Source organism: Muntiacus reevesi, chromosome 22 (genome assembly GCF_963930625.1).
Source record: "Muntiacus reevesi chromosome 22, mMunRee1.1, whole genome shotgun sequence".
Lineage (NCBI taxonomy): Eukaryota > Metazoa > Chordata > Mammalia > Artiodactyla > Cervidae > Muntiacus > Muntiacus reevesi.
In genome coordinates, this window is record NC_089270.1 from 5,927,837 (window position 1) to 5,952,490 (window position 24,654).

General features: G+C 46.0%; 1 long non-coding RNA gene across 1 annotated transcript; it reads right to left on the reverse strand.

Moving 5' to 3' along the window:
• Nucleotides 1–9,541: 9,541 nt before the first annotated feature.
• On the reverse strand, nt 9,542–24,654 carry LOC136152645 (uncharacterized). Its single transcript, XR_010660262.1, has 3 exons — nt 24,060–24,654; nt 10,405–10,511; nt 9,542–9,646 (listed from the first exon to the last, which is right to left on the reverse strand). It is a non-coding gene; the product is annotated as an uncharacterized lncRNA (long non-coding RNA).

Sequence of the window (24,654 nt, forward strand, 5' to 3'; positions counted from 1 at the left end):
TGGCATCCGGTCCCATCACTTCATGGCAAATACATGGGGAAACAATTGAAAAAGTGACAGACTATTTTCTTGGGCTTCAAAATCAGTGCAGATGGTGACTGCAGCCATGAAATTAAAAGATGCTTGCTCCTTGAAAGAAAAGCTATGACCAACCTAGACAGCTTATTAAAAAACAGAGACATTACTTTGCCAACAAATTTCCATCAAGTTAAAGCTATGATTTTTCCAGTAGTCATATATGGATGTGAGAGTTGGACTATAAAGACAGCTGAGCACTGAAGAATTGATGCTTTTGAACTGTGGTGTTGGAGAAGACTCTTGAGAGTCCCTTGGACTGCAAGATCAAACCAGTCAATCCTAAAAGAAATCAGCCCTGAATATTCATTGGAAGGACTGATGCTGAAGCTGAAACTCCAATACTTTGGCCACCTGATGCAAAGAGCCAACTCATTGGAAAAGACCCTGATGCTGGGAAAGATTGAGGGCAGGAGGAGAAGGGGACGACAAAGGATGAGATGGCTGGATGGCATCACGGACTCCATGGACATGAGTTTGAGTAAACTTCAGGAGTTGGTGATGGACAGGGAGGCCTGGCATGCTGTGATTCATGGGGTTGCAAAGAGTCAGACACGACTGAGTGACTGAACTGAACTGAACTTCTCTTTTGGAGCAGCCTCATTTATAAGAGTTAAAGTCTACAAAGTCAGGTAAAATTTCTAAATAAATTAGGTAAACTAAGTAGAAAGCATAACACACTGTTATAGTCAACTGCTGCTAGACCTAGACACAGACATGGCACAGCTCTGGTCTTTGAAACAGACCCTGATTATCAAAAAATGAATGCCTGATATTTCCCTTTTACTAAGTTCTCTATCTTCTAAGATCATCATCCTTTCAATATCTTAATGGAACTGCTTGAACCCCATACCATGAATTGATGCTTTCAATTTGTGGTTGCTGGAGAAGACTCTAGAGAGTCCCTTGGACAGCAAGGAGATCAAATTAGTCCATCTTAAAGGAAATCAACCCTGAATATTCATTGGAAAGACCGATGCTGAGGTGAATCTGCAATACTTTGGCCACCTGATGTGAAGAGCTGACTCATTGGAAAAGACCCTGATGCTGGGAAAGATTGAGGGCAGCAGGAGAAGGGGATGACAGAGAATGAGATGGTTGGATGGCATCACGGACTCAATGGACATGAGTTTGAGCAAACTCTGGGAAATGGTGAATGAAAGGGAAGCCTGATGTGCTGTAGTCCGGGAGGTCACAAAGAGTCGGACACGACTTAGCGACTGAACAACAACAAACATACCAGGTGTCCTGGGAAACCCTGACACAGGGAGGTGCCTTCTGCACCCACTTAGCACATACCATGTCAGTATCTCCAAGGTGCCCGTGAGGTCATATTTCTAGTCGTCAGTATGTCCTCTTAGCTTCCTCCTTCCACTTTGCTGCTCCAGGATGGTGGGAAAAATCTGTGGGTACCCAACCAAAAAGAGCTACATCATCCAGGAGGTTCAGCTTCCACCATCCCTCCTTCAGAGAAGACGGGAACAATGACCAGCCAACACAAGGGTCTGAAACAGCACCCCTTCGCCTGAAGAGGGGACCAGCTCTGTGACACAGCACATGCGCTGAACCTCCCCATGGGGTCAGGTCCGAGTCAGCCCCAAGGCCTCGTCCATGTGGGGTCCCCCGCTCTCGTCCTCTTACACCCCTTCTGCAGGGAGCACTCCCTCAAAACATCAGAGTCACAGAAACCCCTGCCTCAGGCTCTGCTTCTAAGGACCCAGCCTAACCCAGCTGGGTTTAGCAAACATTTTCCAGAAGGGGACTGAGAACCCAACACAGACCCACAAGGACTCAGATCTGTGTGTTCTTTGCTATGTTGCTAAACCAAGGATCCCCAGAAGGAAGAGGCGAAGAGTAGAGAACCTTCTTCTTTCTGTAGGATGATGAGACCAAACCATAACTACTTTCATGGCTTCAGAGATTTTTATTTTGTTTTCTCTTAACTGCCTCCATGGAAGCAAATGAGCACAGGAAGGAGAGGCCAGCAAATCCTCGGTGTAGGAATCTCCCGGAGTTTGACACTCATATTAAGGAGTTTCTAGGACCTCCCTGGTGGCCCAGGGATGTCTAAGGCTCTGCACTCCCAATGTAGGGGGCCCAGGTTCGACCCCTAGTCAGGAAACCAGACCCCATATTGCCACAACTAACAATCCCACATGTCGCAACAGAGATAGAAGGCCCAGCGTGTGGTGACTAAGACCCAGCACAGCCAAATAAACAACCAGATAAATACTTCTTTAAAAAAGAAAAGTGCTGGAGAAGCATAAGGATGGTGTGGCCGTCAGATTATTTAGCTCCTATGAATCTGCCCTTCACCAGGCTCACTCTTCTCATTGTCTTTGGCAACTACTTTTGTGCACAGAAGAAAGCACACTCGTCTCCATTCCTGCTGGGATGGTGACTAGTGCTGGGAAGAGGGAGGCGGGATGGCGTGAGCGAAGGTGGAAGGCGCTCTGATCCCAGCAGATCCTGTGGTCACCTAGATGCGCAGGAAGGGCACGGCGTTCCCCTCCGTGGGGCCGGGTAACCTGGGGTGCACACTGCTCTCCCTGCCGCGGCCACGTCGGAGGGACTGGAGAATTGCCAGAGGACTGCAGGAAGGACAGCAGGCCACGTGACACGGTGATGGGGAGGGGAAAGTCGGCAAAGTGGTCACTGAGCTCGGGACATCTGATCTGTGCCTGAAGGTTGAGACGAAGATATTAACCAAGGGGGGAAGGAGAAAGAAGGCAAGCCCCGCTGAGAGCCCCAGGGGGCAGAGAGGTGACCGCAGGTGGCAGGGGGAGGTCCAGGGAGTCCTGCAGGGCTGCGGCAGGAGAGGAGACTGGGAAGAGGGCTTGTGGACCTTGAGAAGGCCCACAGGATCGTGCAAGCCGTTCCCACAGGAAGCAGTCTGCCCAGACTGGGGGGGATGGATTAGAGAGAAACAGAGAAGGTAGCGAAACCAGTCAGGAGGCTCTTGAAGTGATCTCTAGTGCTCACTGTGTACTTAAGACATGCCAGGTGCTGTGCCAAGGATTTTCCACATTTTATTTCACTTAATCCTCACAAGGGTTGAATGTGACAAAGCCTATCATGCATCTCAAATGGCAGGAGGAAACTGAGACACGGACGTCTAAGTAAGTGGTCCAGGGAGTCAAGGCTCCTAAGCACAGAGTAGTCACTTCAACCTGCGAGTCAGGACCTCCCTGGTGTCCAGTGGTTAAGATTCCGAGCTTCTGATCCAGGGGGCATGGGTTCGATCCCTGCCTAGGGAACTAAAGTTCCACATGATGCTCTGCAGAGCCAAAAGCAAACAAAAAACCTGGGATTCTGGCTCCAGAGTCGGCAGGCTTTTCTGCTTGACTCCAGGGGAGAAACGTTGAGGTTCTGTCTAGGGCAGTAAGAACTGGAACAGAGAAGTGTGGAAGAGTTAGTTGCTCAGTTGTGTCCCACTCTTTGCGACCCCATGGACTGTAGCCCACCAGGCTCCTCTGTCCTTGGGATTCTCCTGGCAAGAATACTGGAGGGGGTTGCCAAGCCCTACTATAGGGGGTCTTCCCGATTCAAGCGTCAAACCCAGGTCTCCTGTGTTGCAGTCAGATTCTTTACCATCTGAGCCACCAGGGAACAGAGAAAGGACAAAACAAATGACACTTGCAGGGTGAAGAAGTGACAGAGAACAGCACAGATAACTGAGGTTTCCAGCGAAACAAGGCAAGGGTGTTCAAATTAATAAGATGGGGAACAGCAGCATCAGGGGTTAAAGTCTACCTGTGTGTGAGATGTGAAGTTTGCAGGGATTGTGGGTCTCACCCCTCCCCCCACCTCCCATCTTCCCACCTGGCATCGTCACACTCGCTCTGCCTTTTGCTCTATCAAAATGTCTTCTCAAGGAAGTGCCTGGGACACTGGGACAGATGCCATCAACACACTGAGGCCAGTAAGTGCTCTCCTCCTGGACAGCTCTGATCGTAAATGTCAGGCTTGTTCCTGTAGAAGGAGTCAGGGAAAATCAGGGAATGTGCTGGACAGGAGGCTTCCCGGCACCACGGAAACCCTGACCTGCTTAAGTAGATGACTGTCAGTCACATACCCCGGGACAAATTCGAACCTCAAACAGAGCAATTGTTCTTGTTTTTGTTGTTCTGTGACTAAGTCATGTCCGACTCTCGGCCGCCCCATGGACTGAAGCACGCCAGGCCCCTCTGTCCTTCGCTGTCTCCTAGAGCTCGCGCAAATTCTTGTCCACTGAGTCAGTGATGCCATCCAACCATCTCACCTTCGGTTGCCCTCTTCTTCTCCCTCCATCAATCCTTCCCAGCATCGGGGTCTTTTCCAATGAGTCAGCTCTTCTCATCAGGTGGCTAAAGTACTTCAGCTTCAGCTTCAGCATCAGTCCTTCCAATGAATATTCAGGGTTCATTTCCTTTAGGATGGACTGGTTGGATCTCCTTGCTGTCCAAGGAGCATATTGGATCCCTTCTGACCTGGGGGGCTCATCTTTCAGTGTCCTATATTTTTGCCTTTTCATGCTGTTCATGGGGCTCTCACGGCAAGAATCCTGGCGTGGTTTGCCATTCCCTTCTCCAGTGGAGCACGTTTTGTCAGAATTCTCCACCATGACCTTTCCGTCGTGGGTGGCCCTGCACGGCATGGCTCCTAGCTTCATTGAGTTATGCAAGCCCTTTGACCACAACAAGGCTGTGATCCATGAAGGGGAAACAGATCAGGGTCCCCCATTAATTCAGTGCCTGTGGATGGATTGGGGTAGTTCTCAGTGTTCTCTCACAAGACACAAAAGGCCCTGGGAAGAGAAAACGCTTTGGAATGTCAGCTGATTCCCAAGGGCGTATGGGGCTCCTTTCAAAAGTTTTAGTCCCAGGCACCATCTTTTTAAACAATCAAGCATCTCTCTCTCTATCTCTCCATCTATTCCTGCCCTACTATCCAAAGGAAGTCACTGACAAAGGGAGAAGGCTATTTACTTATTGTGTCATAATTTATACTAACAGAGCACTGGACACAATCCAAACCTCCATCCGTAGCGGACTTATAAACTACGATGTTGTTATTACTCCTTCTGTTCAATCGCTCAGTTGTGTCCAACTCTGCGACTCCAAAGACTATAGCCTGCCAGGCTCCTCTGTCCACGAGACTTCCCAGGCAAGAATACTGGAGTGGGTTGCCATTTCCTCCTCCAGGGGACCTTCCCGTCCCAGGGACGGAACTCACATATCCTCTGTCTCCTGCATTGGAGGAGCCCTCTCTTTACCACTGAGCCACCTGGGAAGCCCATAAACTATGATACATTCTCATAATCCTGTATATTCAGCCTTGAAGAAAAACAAGGTCAAAGGCATAGGTGCCAATATGGAAGCTGAGATAAATGATGTGCAAAAGAGCAAGGAGCAACCTGGCAAGTCATATGCCGTGTTTTTCCTGTATATATTCTCATATTCTCAGAAAGAAATAGTAGAAGGCTATTTGCAGCAACAGCCTGAGTTACCTGCAGACTGCAGAGGCAAGGGGGGTGGAGAGCGCAGGAGGGAGGCAATGGGGCCCCGAGGAGCACTCTCTCCTCTTGATTTTGGAGTCACACAAACCTTGGGTTCCGAGAATAAAACTTAACATTAAAAAAAAATGCATAAATTAAAAGGAGATATTTTAAGGAAAGTAAACCCTAGGAAGAAGTCAAAGCGTGGCATATGGCCTTCTGGACAAACCCCCCAAAGTGGGGGTCCGACTGGGGCCCGCCGGTCCTCTCCAAAGGGCTTTCCGGGGATGTCTATAGGACGGGAGGAGGACAAAGGCGGGGAAAGGCAGGGATGAAGGGGACCACGTGGATCAGGAGGGGGGCAGCCCAGAGGAAGTGGCCGGAGAACCGGAAGGGCAGAGCCACAGGAGCAAGACAGTATTTCCCCAAACCGCCCTCCGCCAGCCCACAGGAACTTCTCCCTCTGTCTTGCCAGGAATCTGTCATTCCCCCAGATTTTTTTAAAATCAGAAACATTTTTTTCTAAATATTTAGGAGAGACCCTCTTCGCTATGAGCGTTTGGGGCTTGTGGGGCAGGATCCTAACTGAAGGCAGTAAACTGTGTCTTTGTTTCTCCACGCGTGTCCCACGCTTTGCCCTTGCTCCCCCGTCCCATCGGAGCAGGGAGGTGGTTTCACACCCACGTGTTTCACTGCCTCAGGGAGCAGACGGGGAGGGTAGACCTCAAATGCTTGTCTGTCCAGCACTCACTGCCCCACCCACTGCACCAGGAAAGAGGGAAGGCGAGCGAGGAAATGATGTCTAGGATCCCGAGAATGAGAGGATCCCTCTAATATGCCAGGAATGGACTGGACACGTGGCCAGGACTCCCCAGGCAGAGCCCAGCCCGAGACCTGCGCCCCAAGCAAGGCAGGGAGACGGGATGGGGGGGACCCACACCACATGAAAGGGCTGTGCAGAGCCTGACCTACAAAGACGGGCGGTGAACACCGCCCAGCCCCAACCCCACCCGTTCCCTGGCAGGGGACGAGGTCAGGAACTGAGACACAGGTCAGGAAGAGAGCCCGCTCTCGGCCGGGGTGAGGCCTTCCTTTTCCCAGCAACCTACCGTGGGTCTGAAAGTGAAAGTGAAGTTGCTCAGTCGTGTCCGACCCTTTGCGACCCCATGGACTGTAGCCTACTAGACTCCTCCGTCCGTGGAATTTTCCAGGCAAGAGTACTGGAGCGGGTTGCCATTTCCTTCTCCAGGGGATCTTCCCCACCCAAGGATCGAACCCGGGTCTCCGGCATTGAGGGAAGATGCTTTACCTTCTGAGCCAGCAGGGAAGACTGTGGGTCTGAAGTTAGTATTAAACTGGTCTACAGATCATTTGCATGCAGGGTTGATCGCACACTTCGATTTAGGGGGTGAAAGATACGCCCAGTATCTCTGATTCTTTCCAACCTAATTAAACAAGAGGAACTCTGGCTTGGTGCAGGGAAACGAAAGCAAGATGTCTCTGATCTTCCCTGGACTCTTCCAGCCCCATCCTGACCCACCAGAGGGTCACCCCACACCGGGTGTCTCTGCTAAGACCCAGAGGCAGCGGCATCTCTGTGGGGCTGGGAGGGCAGCACGAAGCCAAGGCAGAAGCTGAGAGAACCTGTCAGGGAGGACTCATGACTGCTCGGTCCACCTTTCTTTAATTCAGAACGAAATTCCAAGGAGGTCACACAAACACGATTGACTCAAGAATGGCCAACAGAAGTGCCCTGTACTTTGTCCTAAAGGCAAAACAACAGCAGAAAAACAAACCAAAGAAGGGTCAGAACGGGGACAGGGTGGGTTGCTAGCTATAAAAACAAAGGATGCAAAGAGAATGAGGGTTCTTCGAAGTCCTGGAGGTGGTAGCTGTGTCAGCTGCTACAGAGACAAGCTTTCTTGAAGGTAACCACAGTCCTGAAACCTGTCCAACATCCTAACACAAAGTTAACCTTTGGGTCTGTGTGAACTGGCAGGGGAAATGACGACACGTGTATCAACAATGATACAAATGAACTCACTTACAAAACAGAAAGAGAGGCTCACAGACTTAGAAAAGGAACTTACTGTTGCAGTGCTGGGTGGGGGAAGGGACAGTCAAGGAGTTTGGGAAGGTCATGTACACACGGCTATATTTAAAAATGGATAACCAACAAGGACCCATTGTAGAGCACGTGGAACTCTATTCAATGTCACGTGGCAGCCCGGATGGGAGGGAGGTTGGGGGAGAATGAATATACATATATGGGTGGCCGAATCCCTTTGCTGTTTACCTGAGACTATCAAAACACTGCCAATCAGCTACACCCCAATACAAAATACAAAGCTTAAAGTTTGAAAAAAAAAATGAGTGCATTTCGTATGTTCAACTGGCCTCCTAAGATTGCTACTTGTGGCTATTGTTTAGTTGCTCAGCCTTAGTCTCTTTTGCAACCCCACGGGCTGTAGCCCACCAGGCTCCTCTGCCCAAGGGATTCTCCAGGCAAGAATACTGGAGTGGGTTGCCATTTCCTTCTCCAGGGGATCTTACTGACCCAGGAATCGAATCCATATCTCGTGCATTGGCAGGAGGATTCTTTATCACTGAGCCACCAGGAAAGCCCAAGATTGATACAGATTCTATAAAAATAATAATAATAATAATTAAGGCCATGTACCGGTCTCTGCTTCCCAGGTGGCTCAGTGATAAAGAATCCGTCTACCAATGCAGGAGGTAAGGGTTTGAACCCTGGGTCAGGAAGATTCCCTGGAGAAAGAAACGGCAACCCACTCCAGTATCCTTGTCTGGAGAATCCCATGAACAGAGGAGCCTGGTGGGCTATAGTCCATAGAGTGGCAGAGTCAGACACAACGGAGCAATTGAGCATGAATGCATGCACGCGTATCTGCTGACTTTTTATGCCATCTGCTTTCACACATTATTGGAAAAACTAACTCACCTGCTGGACCGTGAGCTCTGAGAGGGCTAGAACAGTGTGTTTTCATATTTTAACCCCACTGTTCACCACAGTGCTCAATGCAAGTAAGCATCTAGCAAGCAGAAAGCAAAGTGATGGCTGGGAGGCTAGGGGGAGCTTGTAGGAGGCACAGCTGATACGTGTTGTCTCCGGCCTCCTTTTTTGTGAGGCAACCCAAGTACTGCGCAGTCTGAGAACACACGGGAGAAGCAGGGATGGGCAGGGTCACAGCACCATGCCCCGTGAGCAGCAGTTCTAGGTCAATGTGCTAAACCCTCGCTCACAACTAGAGAGCAAGGGTGTCAAAACATGCATGTGTGTGTGCTAAGTCGCTTCAGTCGTGTCCAAATCCTTGCAACTCTATGGACTGTAGCTCGCTACGCTCCTTTGTTCATGGGATTCTCCAGACAAGAATACTGGAGTGGGCTGCCATGCCCTCCTCCAGGGGATCTTCCCGATTCAGGGATCAAACCCGCATCTTTTAAGTCTCCTGCATGGGCAGGCAGGTTCTTTACCACTAGCACCACCTGGAAAGCCATGTGGCAGCTGGACATTCACTACAGCAGGTCAAGGCGGATGAGAGCATTGTGGGTTTAGAGACAAGAGATAAAATCCCCTTGACTAGGGATTTTAGTGTGAATCAAACAGCGATAGTTCAAGGCAGAGCTCCAGGCCCAGCAAGGCATCAGAACATTAACGGGGACACCAGCTGCACAGGCCAATTGATTTATGATGGTTACATCTCTGGGGGCAGTGGGTTGCTGACTCACTGGATATAGAGCTTTAGGCAGCAAGACTGACGTCAGATCACACCCCCTGGAAAGGACTGGGGTCTTCACTGTCCTTGGAGATCCCATTCCAATTCTCCCGCATGTTCATTCTCTCCCTCCAACCCACTGGCCGCTAACCATGCTCAAGCCTCTTTTCTCTTTGTTGCTGGTTTTGTCGCCAAGTCGTGTCCGACTCTTTTGTGACTTCAAGGGCTTTCCCAGGCAAGAATACTGGAGTGAGTGCCATTTCCTTCTCCAGGGGATCTTCCTGACCCTCCGATCCAAGTCCCCTGGTTGGCAGACAGATTCTTTACCACTGGGCCACAAGGGAAGCCCTTCTCTCTTCTGTTAAAAGGAAATAAACAAACCAGTCAACAGATAAGCCAACAAGCTTGCCTTCTTGCAGCCCTGGTTGTCTGGACAACTTGATCCACGTCTTCTCCTCCCTCTCACTCCTCTTGTGAGTCCCCCCAGCTGTGTTTCTCTCCTGCTCGTGACAATGATGGTGTCACTGTTGCTAACGCTAAAGGACAGGTTCGTGTGTCTCCTGCACGCCCTCGGCTGCAGGAGACACTGACCACTGCTCTTCCATGACCCGACTTCCATGGTGATGCCCTCTGCCGGGGTTCCTCCTGCCTCCTCCATGCACTCCTTCTCCTCGGGCTCCTCCAACTTTCTGGAATGTTGGTGCTCCCCCTACTTTTCCTGGATGCTCTCTTATCACACTGTCTACCGTCCTTGGGAGATGTCACCCAATCCCTTGTCCTCAACACCTGAAGCAAATGACACCCAAATCTACATTTGACCCCAACTTCTATCCAAACCGCCATACCTAAATACATATGCTATTTCCTGAACACCCCTCCTTGACTATTAGTGGGCTGAAATAGGCCACTTTTATTCTGTCATTAGAAGGCAGTTTGATCTGAAGGACCAAAATGAAACAGGCCCCTGACAAGGGCCAAGATGAAACAGATTTCCCAGGAAGCTCAATGGTAAAGAGTCCACCTGCAATGTAGGAGACGCAAGAGACTTGAGTTTGATCCTTGGGTCAGGAAGGTCCCAGGGATGGGTGACATGACAACCCACTCCAGTATTCTTACCTGGAAGGTTTCACGGACAGAGGAGCCTGGCGGGCTACAATCCATGGGGGTCATGACGAGTCAGACACAAATGAGTGAAGAGTCAGACACGAATGAGTGACTGAACCCTGAAAATAAGGGGCAGAAAAGTTTATGACAGATGAAAAGCTGACTTGAGGATCATATATCATTGCTAAATTTAAAAACCACAAAAATTTTTTCAGAAAATACTGGGTTAGGTTAAAAAGAAAAGCAAACTACAGTGAACAATAGCAAAAAAACAGCAAATGGTAAAAAAAAAAAAAAAATACATATATTGCTTACAGATTAATGAAAAATTAAAAAGACTTGATTAAAGTTTATGTATATAAAAATTTGGCATGGTAAAAAAGAAAAAAGTGGACCTAAAAGGAAACTTGCATAGAAAAAAACTATGATCTATAAAAATTTGATAGTGATGAAGAAAAAGAGGTTGAAAAATCATGTCTACCTTATGAAAGGTACATGAGAAAGATTTTATCCTGATGGAAATAACATTGGTAAGATAAAAATGAAAGTAGAAACCAGTGGGAACAGTGTTAATATGCTGCAGAGAAAGTGGATTAAGGAATTAAGTTGCCTCCAAGGCATTCACAGAATTCATCAGTGTTTATATCATCCTAACAGAAGTGTTTACATTCCAGAACAAAACCCAACAGGGTCTAAATATACAGGAGCTGAAAGCGATGAAGTCAAAATGTCCCACCCTTCCTCGTGGGCACTTCAAATTCCAGTTTCCAAACGGGAATCTCTTTTCCTCCCCCCACTTACATCCCACATCATTTCTTCTCCCTCACTCCCCTCCCCTCTCTCTCACTCTTTCTGATCACATCCTGCCTTTTCTGGCTCCTAAAGGAAAAGGAGGGTAAAGTGAAGTCGCTCAGTCGTGTCCGACTCTTTGCGACCCCATGGACTATAGCCCACCAGGCTCCTCGGTCCATGGGATTTTCCAGGCAAGAAGACTGGAATGGGTTGCCATTTCCTTCTCCAGGGGATCTTCCCAACCCAGGGATCAAACCCGGGTTTCTCACATTTCAGGCAGATGCTTCACAGTCTGAGCCACCGGGGGAGCTTTCTGGCTCCTAAATGTTCCCTGAGGTGTTCCCATCACTTCATCCCCACTATGATTCCTGCTATGGAAGCCACAGTACTTCAGCGCGGCAGCCTCTTAACTGATCCTCCTGGTTTCCCAGGCTATCGTAAACCACTCCCACTCACTGGATGGAGGGAGAGCTTTCTGAATGTCTCATCTGATCACACATTCGTCACAGGCTCCCTCTGCCTCATGCCTGGCACACAGGGCCCTCATGGGTTTCTCCACCTCCATCCTCAACCCCACATCCACTGCTCGATGACGGCTCTCTCTGCATCCTGACTTGCCATCTTCTCTCTGATGTGAGAGCTGTTCACGGTATCCCCCTAGACCTCAAATCCTGCTGCCCGCATCCAACCCCAAGAATCTCTGTGCTAGCAAATTCCTACACGTCCTTCAAGAATGACATCGCAGTCCCTTGTTTTCTTGTCCAATAAATCATAAACTTCTCGGGGGAGAACCATGCCTCATTCACCATTGTATTCTTAGCACAGAGGACAGTGCCTATGTGTAATAGGAGCCGTCTCTGTGTGTTTGTCAAACAGAAGGACGGATCATGTTTAATCTTCGCAACAATCCTGCACAGCAGGCATTGCTGCCTTTAGTGAAGGACGCACAAAGAAGTCAGGCAACTTGTCCAAGTTTCCAGGGAAAGTAAACAGCAGTTAAGGTTAAACCTATAACGATTTAACCACACAGTGCACGTTTTTTTATTCCATCCTGTAGAGTCTTTGTTCCAAACTGGGTCTGGTTCCAAACTGGGAAAGGAGTAGGTCAAGGCTGTATATTGTCACCCTACTTATTTAACTTATATGCAGAATACATCATGAGAAATGCTGGACTGGAGGAAGCACAAGCTGGAATCAAGATTGTCAGGAGAAATATCAACAACCTCAGATATGCAAATGACACCACCCTTATGGAAGAAAGTGAAGAGGAACTAAAGAGTTTCTTGATGAAAGTGAAAAAGGAGAGTGAAAAACCTGACTTAAAACTCAATATTCAAAAATGAAGATCATGGCATCTGGTCCCATCACTTCATGGCAAATAGATGGAGAAACAATGGAAACAGTGAGACTTTATTTTCTTCGGCTCCAAAATCATTGCAGATGGTGTCTGCAGTGATGAAATCAAAAGAGGCTTGCTCTTTGGAAGAAAAGCTATGACCAATCTAGGCGGCATATTAAAAAGCAGAGACATTACTTTGCCGACAAAGGTCTATCTAAGTTAAAGCTACAATTTTTCCAGTAGTCATGTAAGGATATGAGAGTTGGACTCTCACATAAAGAAAGCTGAGCACCGAAGAATTGATGCTTTTGAACTGTGGTATTGGAGAAGACTCTTGAGAGTCCCTTGGACTGCAAGGAGATCTAAATCAGTCCATCCTAAAGGAAATCAACCCTGAATACTCATTGGAAGGACTGATGCTGAAACTGAAGCTCCAATACTTTGGTCACCTGATGCAAAGAACTGACTGATTGGAAAAGACCCTGATGGTGAGAAAGACTGAAGGCAGGAGACGGGGATGACAGAAATGGTTGGATGGCATCACTGACACAATGGACATGAGTTTGGGCAAGCTCCGGGAGTTGGTGATGGGCCACAACTGCTGAGCCTGTGCTTTGGAGCCTGTGATCCACAACAAGAGAAGCCACTGCAACGTGAAGCCCATAAATGACAACTAGAGAGAGCCATCACTGAGCCCCAGCTCTCTGAAACTTGAGAAGGGCCCACACAGCAACGAAGACCCAGCACAGTCAAATAAGCAAGTAAAATTATTAAAAACAAATAACAATGCAGTTGCAGGCGAATGGATCATGGGTACATACAGAAAAGAGACTGGCCGTGGGGAAGGGGGAGGTTAGGCAAGACTGGGAAGAGGGATATTCCAACTAGGGTTTAAAGGATGACTAAGAGCTTGACTGGGAAAGCTGGGAAGCAAATCCTTGGGCAGATGTAGAAAATGAGTTTAGTTTTCTCATGTACCAGTTGCTGCATCATAATAAGCTTAAGAAATTAATATTCCCTGCGAGTGTGGTTTAAATGACAAAGCGCCGAATGCCAGCATTTTGACATTTCAGAACACTGAAGTGATTAAATGTGTAAGAGCGAAGGTGATTTCTCAGAAGCATCGGGCATTATGCTGGAAGCCGCTTTCCTGGACGCTGCCAGGGTCCTCGGGCAGGCCATTATGAACACATTTCTTTGTGTCGTGTACCTCGTCAACCTATTCTGCTGTGTTCCAAGTGCTAATTAAAATTGTACACTGCTTGCCAAAGGAAAAGTGCTTATATTAAAACAATAAGTGTCTAAATTAAATGGCTTCAAACAGCCTGATTCCAAGTTGACGTACAGTTCTTACCCCACCCCAGAACTGTCAAGGGGAGAGGGGTAAGACTCAGACATAACATTTAATAGTGTTCTTTCTGATATTTATAATTATTCAAAATAATCTAGAACTTTAATGTTTCAAAGAGCAAACTCCAAGCCGTCATCCCATTTTATTCTTTCAATAGACTGAAAGATCCGGGACTGGGAGGTGAAATGTGATATTCTCTATGTAAAGAATACATTGCTTATCATTAAATTGCCCCTGTGATTCCCTGTCAAATACCTCATCCTTTGTCTTCTAGTCAAACAAAACAAATCTTTAAGAAATGTGCGTTCTGTAAACATACTGAGATAAATCTTCAGAAAAAAATGATGTCAGTAAAAGTTAACCGGATATGATTTTGAGAATAAGATTTGTTGTTGTTCAGGCGCTGTCAAGTCCCACTCTTTGCGACCCCATGGACTATAGCACACCAGGCTCCCCTGTCCTCCACTATTTCCTGGAATAAAACTTAATACATAGTAAACGGGGGCTGTCCCGATGGGACCGTGGTAAAGAATCCACCTGCAATACAGGAGACTCGGGTTTGATCCCTGAGTCGGGAAGACCCCTTGGAAGAGGAAACAGCAACCCACGCCATTATTCTTGCCTGGAAAATCCCATGGACAGAGGAGCCTGGTTTAGCCCTGGAATCAAACCCAGTCTTGAAGCTCTACTCAAACACTGCATCTTCCTGCCTTGCTCCCTCTGTCCACGCTGCTCCACGTGCCCATTAAGGCCTTTTAGCCACCTCTCTCTGCCCCGTTCTCCACCCTACAAACACATCTTCCAGGTGAAATCGCTCAGTTGGTCCAACTCTTTGCTACCCCTTGGACTGTAGCCCACCAGGTTCCCCCATCCATGGGATTTGCCAGGCAAGAATACAGGAGTGGCTTGCCATTTCCTTCTCCAGGAGAGCTTCCTGACCCAGGGATCGAACTAGGGTCTCCCGCATTGCGGGCAGACTCTTTACCAGCTGAGCCACCAGGGCATCTTCCAAGACCTGTTCAAAAGCCACTTGCTTCTAAACTGTCCTGCCTGCTCCGGCCCACCCCCTACCCCCACCAGAATTATCCCATCTCCCCTCTGAATTCCACAGCACTTCATTCATTCCTCTACAGTGACACTTACCATGTGTGTGTGCATGCCCAGTTGCTTCAGCCTTTTCTCTTTGCAACACTATGGACTGTAGCCCACCAGGCTCCCCTGTCCATGGGATTCTCCAGGCAAGAACACTGGAGGGGGTTGCCATGCCCTCCTCCAGGGGATCTTCCGGACCCAGGGATTGAACCGGTGTTCCCTGCCTTGCAGATGATTCTTTACTTGCTGAGCCACTGTGGTTCAGAGCCGTCAGGGAAGCCCTGATACTTATCATACTGCAACATAATTACTTGCAGACAGGAAACACATGTCATCTGTCTTTGTTACTCTTGGGTTCTGTATAGTAACCAACATCAAAAACACTCAACGAATGTTTGCTGAATAGGAAATACTGAAGTCTGTGGATTAAAGGTAAGCAATTTAAGATAAGCATTATAATTTAGAATAGGGAACTTGACTTCATCAGAAGAAAAATAACATTACAAGCTTTATGCTAAGTCGACATTTAACTTCAACCTAAAATACCTCGAAGAGGTATTCATACTTAAAACCTCCTAAGTCTAAAACTGAAAGGAAACTACAGGAAAATATAGCCCGTCTTCTGCTATCAGGGAGTTAAGACCCAGAGCTCACCCCAAGGATGACTAGTAACGTCTTCAGACACAGTGAAGATCTTTTCTAGCCTACTGCCATCACTTGATCTTAGATTGTAGAATCTTGTCCCATCCTTGTACTAAGTCGCTTCAGTCATGTCTGACTCTGCAACCCTATGGACTGCAGCCTGCCAGCCTCCTCTGTCCATAGGATTCTCCAGAAAAGAATACCGGAGTGGGTTGCTAAGCCCTCCTCTAGAGGATCTTCCCAACCCAGGGGTCGAACCTGTGTCTCTTATATCTCCTGCATTTGCAGGCGAATGGCACCTCACTCCAGTACTCTTGCCTGGAAAATCCCATGGACGGAGGAGCCTGGGAGGCTGCGGTCCATGGGGTCACAAAGAGTCGGACACGACTGAGCGACTTCACTTCCCTTTTCCTTTCTTTACCTGGGAATCCAGTGGGGAAGCCAGACTGTAAAGTCTATGCGTCCTTAGTCACTCAGTCATGTCCGACTCTTTGTGAGCCTATGGACTGTTGCCCACCAGGCTCCTCTGTCCATGGGGATTCTCCAGGCAAGAATACTGGAGTGGGTTGCCATGCCCTCCTCCAGGGGATCTTCCCAACCCAGGGATTGAACCCAGGTCTCCCACATTGCAGGCGGATTCTTTACCATCTGAGCCACCAGGAAAGCCTTTGTAAGATCTAGTCCCAAATAAAGATGCCACCCACTCTGATACAGAAGCAAAACAGATTGTTTTGAGAAAACCATCAGCTAGCTAGAAATAAATGCTTGCATGGATGAATCCACCTGTGTGTTTATACAAGTCCCTTAAGAATCAACGGACACTGCCTATCTGAAAGTTTAGTTTAAAAACTACAGATTCTAAAAAAAAAAAAAAAAAAACCAACAACTACAGATTCTGGAAAAAAAAAAAAAACTCCTAATATATTGTTTTAAAAATACCACTTAACAATCCCCACAAATACAAAGAAAATGATTTGCTTTCAAGGGAGAAGCCAATTATACTACTCTCCATAAAACAGAACATTGTCTATAAAATACCAGTGAAGGGACCATATTGTACCAATTAGGCTTTCTCTATGCAACATTATTACAATGTTAGAAGGAAACAAATGGCTGAAGATTTAGAGTGAATATTGAGCTGCCCAAACTCACCAGAATCAACTTATTTTTGAACCTGTAATTACTTAGTACAAAAATGATTTTATTGTCTGTACTAAGATAAACTGGAAACTGTGAAAGAGAATAATAAGCTTGTAAAAATAAACTCAGATTGCATGAAATTCAACAATATCTAGAAAAAGGATATCTAGCTAACCATGTCAGATCATAAATTCCAGAGTAATACATATTAAAACTGAATAAAATAATAAAAATAGCTTGCAGGACTAGAAATGTATTTTTATTTATATATTATGTTACTACAGAGCTAAGAATATGGATAAAAGGTCAGAGTTAAAGTCAAGAGATGATAAATCATGATCAGCATCTGATTTAGCCTGTTTCCTTAACAATCAAATATTTATGTGTGAATTACCCATGCCATACTTGTAACTCCAGCATATATCTGTTATCGGTGGGCATATGCACAAGGCAATGTGAATTAATATTAGTATCAGCTTAAGCAAAGCATAATTAGGAGGATAAAACTGTCCCAAGAAAGTAATGCTCAATGGCCAAGAAAGTATAGCCACAAGACATGTTTGCTTTTTATTGCTGTTTTGAAGAACTAGCTGTAATAATGTTTTTCTCCATGAAACTGTACACCTAAGTTAAGGTATTTATTAAGCATTCATATGGAAGAGAAGAGATAAAAGTTGTTCAGTATTTGAAATTGATACTAAATTAGAAAACTATCGGAAACAACAAAAGGGTTTTACATATAAATGTAAATTTAGAATATTGAAAAGATTACAATAGGTGCTTATAAAAAAGCAATTTAAAAATTCAATGCCATAAACTCATACAGACAAATTTCTAAAGCCTGGATAGCAAAAACCCTTTTAAAAGGATCATTTTCAGACCCTATTATTCTGGTATCAAAGATCAAAAAGAGATAAATACTTAGGCTTGCACAAGAAGAGGCAAAATTTAAATAATCAATGTTAATAAGACCCAAGGGGTACAGTCACTTCTAACTATATCAGAAACAAAGAGGAGAAATGGGAAAAAAATATTAGAATGGAAATACTGATTCATGAGCAGAAGGGAAGCTAATTACAAGGGTAGGACTGCATGTTCACAGCCAAAAAGAACTTAAAAGGGCGTGGAAGTAAAGAGAAACAGTACTCAGTTATTTTGATCCAAGAGAGCTCCACTAGAGACACTAAAAGAAAGAAAAATTGTCCTAAATAGCATGTGAGGTCTTCTGACTACCAACTACTACTTGGTAACTGGCCAGAAAAAGCAATAAATAACTCACCACCAGGGAATAATGAAAACAGGACAATAAAAACAAAAAAATTCTGAAAGGCAAAATCCAAAAGGGCTAGTGACATGAACCAAGTGATAAATAAAATCTTCTCTGCTGCATGATTCCTAAAATTAAAACCTTTGGTAGCTAGAATCCTAATGAAGGATTTTGACAGTTATCAACAGTTCAGTCTGCAAATGGATTCTTGTTAATTAACTGACTAAATGATTAAAACCACTCTAAACATGACACGTCTGTTTTTTTAATCGGGATAATGAAAAATGAACAATGTTTTTCTCCTCAAAGAGAGAAATCTGGACTGCAGAGTTTGCTAAGCCATCACCATGGTCTCTCCCATCAGTATTTCAGAATTTTCCAGAAATTTAAAATTTAATATGAAACAAACCTTATAACTGATCATGAATAAAAGGTCTCATTAGCCAATAAAATATGGATTTATGTTCATACACTTTTATTACATAAACAGAACCTACTTTTAGGTCTTCAGAACAGAGTATCTTCTATAAAGCATCTGTTGTAACAAAATACAGTTTTCAGTAGGTCCTGTTTAAAATGGTTTGAGTCCTATATTCTTGTGCCAGAGAAAAGCTTTTAGAAATAAGATTTTGCTTATGACCGTTTTAGTTAAGTTGTAACAGGTACGTTAGAATCAAAGGCACATTATTCAATTTGTGCTACATCTTCCAGAAACAAACTGAGTTGATGTTCTTTAGAAATTCATGGAATAAAGCCCAGACAGGATAAAACATAATAAGTATAAGTCCAAAAATGATTACTGAAGATAGGAAATATTATTACTGAAACTCAGAGATTCAATAAACTCACATAAATTGACTGCAAAGGCTTGCTCTAGGGCCCATAGTATATCTTATTTCTTTAGAACAACAGTTGCAAAGCTGCTCGGATTTTTTAAAAACCTCAATTCATACTTTTTTCTCAGAAAGAAAATGGCTGATGAATTAACTTCAGCACTACATTTTGTGAATTAGATCCGTGGTATTTATGGTTTAGAGAATAGAAGTCACGTATTGCTGAAATGAATTTTCAACTGGGAAATGCAGAATTCTTTTCAACTGTACACGATTTGGTGGTTGAATCTATACTACCAAAATGAATGTTACAGCAGTAATCATCTCAAATACTGGGTTGGGCCCAAAAGTTCATCTGGGTTTTTCATTAGATGTTATTAATCAAAACCCAAACGAACTTTTTGGCCAACCCAATACCTTTTCAGTTGTTGTTCAATGCCACCTTCAAGCAGTAATCTTAGACTTATGTATGCACGGGTCCAGTAAGGGAAATTTATAAAAGTACAAAAGTCCTGGCATTAGGACTGGAAAGGTCGGTGGGAACCATCAGTTCTCATACACAGGGATGAAGAACTGATGCTTAGATTATGAAGAAGGGACATTAAAGATAACACACCTTTGATGTGCTATCAACAAAGTTATGTGCCTGCATGCTCAACCTCTAAGTCATGTCCGACCCTTTGTAACCCCACGGACTGCCACACTCCTCTATCCACGGGATTTCCCAGGCAAGAATACTGGAGTGGACAGCCGTTTCCTTCTCCGGGGGATCTTTCCCGACCGAGGGATGGAACCCACATCTCCTGTATTGGCAGCTGGGTTCTTTACCCACTGAGCCACCAGGGAAGCCTCCATCAGTAAAGTTACTGCATTTGAAATCCCTGCATTCACCTTTTAGACCTGATTACAAAGTCATTCTATAACTAAGGATTTCAAACTTTTCTACAAATCTTGAGAGTGTAGGCAAATATCTAGTTTTTTATAATCCAGGGGTCCAAGAATCTACAAAGGGTCAGGAAGGATTTTATCACAAAACTCTACAAGAGGACACCAGGGTCATCTAGTACAATGGTCTATAGGGGAGAAAATGAAACATGGAGAGCTCACATGTGTCATCTTAGGTCAAAAGACTCTGATGGGAGAGCCAGAGGCCAGGCTTCTCCAGATTCAGGGTCCTTTCAAGTCAGCAAAGCATGTGATGTTTTTGTTCTTCAGGATAAGTATATGGAACTAATTTCAAACATATTTTAGAGGCAATATACCAGAAATATCATCAAGAGGTAAGTTGCTTTGTAGTTGAAAAGTAAAACCTACTCAGTCTAAACAAAAGGAAGCATTCAAAGTTAGCACTAAGGAAGAATAAAAAGAAAAATCTTTTTTTTAGCTCCTACTACTGTGAAAAATTCTGAAAGACATGGGAATACCAGACCACCTGACCTGCCTCTTGAGAAACCTATATGCAGGTCAGGAAGCAACAGTTAGAACTGGACATGGAACAACAGACTGGTACCAAATAGGAAAAGGAGTACGTCAAGGCTGTATACTGTCACCCTGCTTATTTAACTTATATGCAGAGTACATCATGAGAAACGCTGGGCTGGAAGAAGCACAAGCTGGAATCAAGATTGCTGGGAGAAATATCAATAACCTCAGATATGCAGATGACACCACCCTTAGGGCAGAAAGTGAAGAGGAACTAAATAGCCTCTTGATGAAAGTGAAAGAGAAGAGTGAAAAAGTTGGCTTAAAGCTCAACATTAAGAAAACTAAGACCATGGCATCTGGTCCCATCACTTCATGGGAAATAGATGGGGAAACAGTGGAAAGAGTGTCAGACTTCATTTCTTCAGGCTCCAAAATCACTGCAGATGGTGATTGCAGCCATGAAATTAAAAGATGCTTACTCCTTGGAAGGAAATTTATGACCAACCTAGAAATCATATTAAAAAGCAGATTCATTACTTTGCCAACAAAGGTCTGTCTTGTCAAGGCTATGGGTCTTCCAGTGGTCATGTATGGATGTGAGAGTTGGACTGTGAAGAAAGTTGAACACCGAAGAATTGATGCTTTTGAACTGTGGTGTTGGAGAAGACTCTTAAGAGTCCCTTGGACTGCAAGGAGTTCCAACCAGTCCATGCTAAAGGAGATCAGTCCTGGGTGTTCATTGGACGGACTGATGCTGAAGCTCAAACTCCAGTACTTTGGCCACCTCAGGCGAAGAGTTGACTTATTGGAAAAGACCCTGATGCTGGGAGGGATTGGGGGCAGGAGGAGAAGGGGATGACAGAGGATGAGATGGCTGGATGGCATCACTGACTCGATGGGCATGAGTTTGAGTAAACTCCGGGAGTTGGTGATGGACAGGGAGGCCTGGTGTGCTGCGATTCATGGGGTCGCAAAGAGTCGGACACAACTGAGCGACTGAACTGAACTGATTGTGTAGGTATTGCCCCATTTACTAGTGAAAGATACTGAGAACCAGAGTTTATAGGCCTCATAAGAAAATTTTCTGGAGCTTGAACCCATGATTCATATACAATGTGTTCAATGTATTTTCTATAGTCATAAAATCAGTTATTAAACATTTACTAAAAAATGAAGTTATGTGATTTTTTAAAATTATATATACTACTCACCCAACTTTCATTTCTTTAAAAAACATTTTGTGTTTTGTTCTTTTCAAAATACAGCAGCTACATGGTAGATATTACCACCATTAGGTAAAGGTTACACAGTTAATTAAGAATATGTGCAGCAATTTACAAGCTCTTGATTGAATTTACATAATCAGTTATTATATATACATATTAAAATACAATTTGAATGTATAAATCCCTTGAGAAGTTTCTCCACTCCTTGAATCATTTTCTGTCTATCCTGTTTACATGTAGACTATTCTCAGCATCTCACTCTTGCTCATCACTTTTCTCTATTGAACCTGTCACCCACCGATGAATCATCTCTTTCACTAGCAGTTAACACAGTGACATATTAACAGCATACCATCCAATTGTTTGTCGAATTAATGTTTTAAGTTCAATTCCTGTAGCTTATGGTCAACCAAATCCTGCTGTTAACTTATACCTTAACTCAAAATGCTTTTGGATGTGTCTTTAATGTGAGGGCTATCATGTCTTTTTTAACTACTCCTATTACTTCCTAGCAGTAGCATTATAAATCTAAGCTTATACCTTTTGTTCTGCAACTGATAAAGAAAACATTATAAGTTCTGTTTATTGTCCTCAGAGAACGGTTGGCTTTCTATGCTCTATAACTATTTAAGATTATGTGTAACTTGCCTTTTTGATGATACAAAATACATATTTGACAATGTCCTTTTCCTGGATTCTGAAATTTTGACAATGGGTGGAATGAACGCAAATAAACTTTTCATATACAATAAGGTATTTATTTGACTAATTATCAATACCTAGACAAGGAAAGAATAGAGTTGACTGAAAAAGTTATTTAATGTTCATTTCAAAAATGCTTTTTATTTTCTTTTTGGCCACGCCGAGTAGTATATCTTATTTCCCTGATCAGGGATTGAATGCAAGCCCTTGCGTTGGAAGCACAGAATGTTAACCACTGGACCACCACAGAAGTCCTTCAAAAATGCTTTTTATCATGTCCCACTTCAAGGTGGGTTGGTTTGAAGTGGTGCAATTTCACAAAACATTAGAGAAAATAATGTAGTGCCAGTAAAAAGATCCACTTGGTGAAAAGTGACCCGAGTTCAGCTTTCCTGTTTCAGGTTTACCCCTCTGCTGAATCACCTTCACACCTGGCCCTCAATACAAGGCGCCCTCCCTTTGCTGACTATTTTAAAGGACAAAGACGGCCTTTAGAACTCCAATACAGACGGCCAATACAGAACAAGAGAGAAATCCATTCCTACAACTGGCTGCATTAGGAAACAGACTTTACAATTCCTTCCCTTCCAGCTCCTATGGAGTTAAAAGCAGGGCCCATCAGTCAATCAACGTGGTGAGACAGGAATCGGGAACAGACAGAAACAAGCAGTAAAAGCTTACTTCCCCCTGGACAATCGGTTAATAATAGAACAGGATGGTTTTACTCTATTAAAGATCAGAGAATAACAGAATAACAGATTCGAGCCTTAAGGAATCTCAGAGGCCGCACAGTTTTCAGTACCTTTTGATTTTCAAAATGATTCTGAAGATTTGACCAGAGCACTTGTTTTTGATTGATTTCTTAACTGTTTTGACAGATGTAACCAAGAGAATTTCGTGGTCACAGGGATGCTTAGAAACGTAATCCTCCCAACGGTTCCGTTTTCTGAAGGATAAGCATGTTCCAAAGGCATCAGTTCCTCCTTTCACTGTGGTGCCCGAGGGTCAGTTCCCATCTACCCGGCCTTCTTGGTCCATCTGGGTCCCTCGCCCCCCTAACCTCTCAACCTCTCTTAGTCTGTGAGGAGGCTGTCCTCTCTGCAAGGAGCCCACAACAGCCCACTCTGAGTTCGCAGCCAGGTGGGTACCCGTTGGCGACAACAGAACCCTCAAGGTCTCTGATGAACCACCACGAGGTCGATTTTTGCTCTGCTCACACCCGCTTTTATCTCTCACGGCTTCCCTGGTGTTTCAGACGGTAAAGCGTCTGGCTGCAATGCGGAAGACCCGGGTTCCATCCCTGAGTTGGGAAGATCCCCTGGAGAAGGGGACAGCAACCCACTCCAGTATTCTTGCCTGGAGGATCCCATGGAGAGAGAAGCCTGGTGGGCTACAGTAGTCCGTGGGGTCACAAAGAGTCGGACACGGCTTAAGTGACTTCGCTTTTCTATTTATCTATCTAGCTCTCCAGTTGAGGTCTAGGGAACTTCCAGACAACTTAACGTTAAGCGAAGAATCCCAGTTTTCTTTAAGCAAAAGGGAACCCCCAGAGGCACAGGTTTTAGTTGGCAGGCAAGAAACTGACCGGCCACAAACCCCCAACCCCATAAACGGAGCGGCCGGCCCCTTCCGGGAGTCTGGAGCATCTGGACTCCCCGCTCGGTGCGGAGTCACACACGCCCGAGCTGCCCAGGGTAGTCACCCCAAGTAATGAGGGGCGCCCCGGTTGATGAGCGAGGGCGGCCGAAAGCCGCATCCTAACCCTAACGCCGACAGGCAGCCTTAGGAGGTCTGCGGGCGCGGAAAAAAAGCAAACAAACGTAGAAGCACCCGGGCCCTGCCCACTCCGCACCCCCACCTGTTGGGCAGCATCTCCGGGGCACCTTCTGGCCCAAATGCTTTGGAAACTGTCAACAACAACAAAACCCCCAGAGGCCCGGGATGCTGACGCGCCAGCCTAACAATGCAGAAGAGCGGGAGCCCAAGGAGCCGACCCGCGGGCCCGGGCCTCGCGGGGGTCGGGGATCATCTGGAGGCCGGCCCTCAGCGCCACGGCCGCGCCAGCGGTGCCAAGATCGGGCGGGCGGCGGCGCCGGCGCACTCCGGGCACCGAGCCTGCAAAAGGGGCCCCGGGCGAGCGGCCGGCCACCTCGCAGACGGCGGGCAGCGGGCGCAGCAGCAGCGGCTGCCGTCCCGGGGCTCCTCAGCCGACCCTCCGGCCGCCGCCGCCGCCGCGCTCGGCTGGCTCCCGCCGGGGCCCCGACCCGAGCCCCGGAGGCGCTCGCTCTCCCCGTCCGCGCGGCCCGGCAGCATGGAGCCCGGCGCGGCGCGGGAAGGCAGCGCGCGTCACGGAGACGGCAGGAAGAAGATGGCGGCGGCCGTGGCGGCGGCGACGACGGCGGCGGCGACGGCCGCCTCCTCTCACGCGCCGCTGACGCCAATGGTGCGCGCCG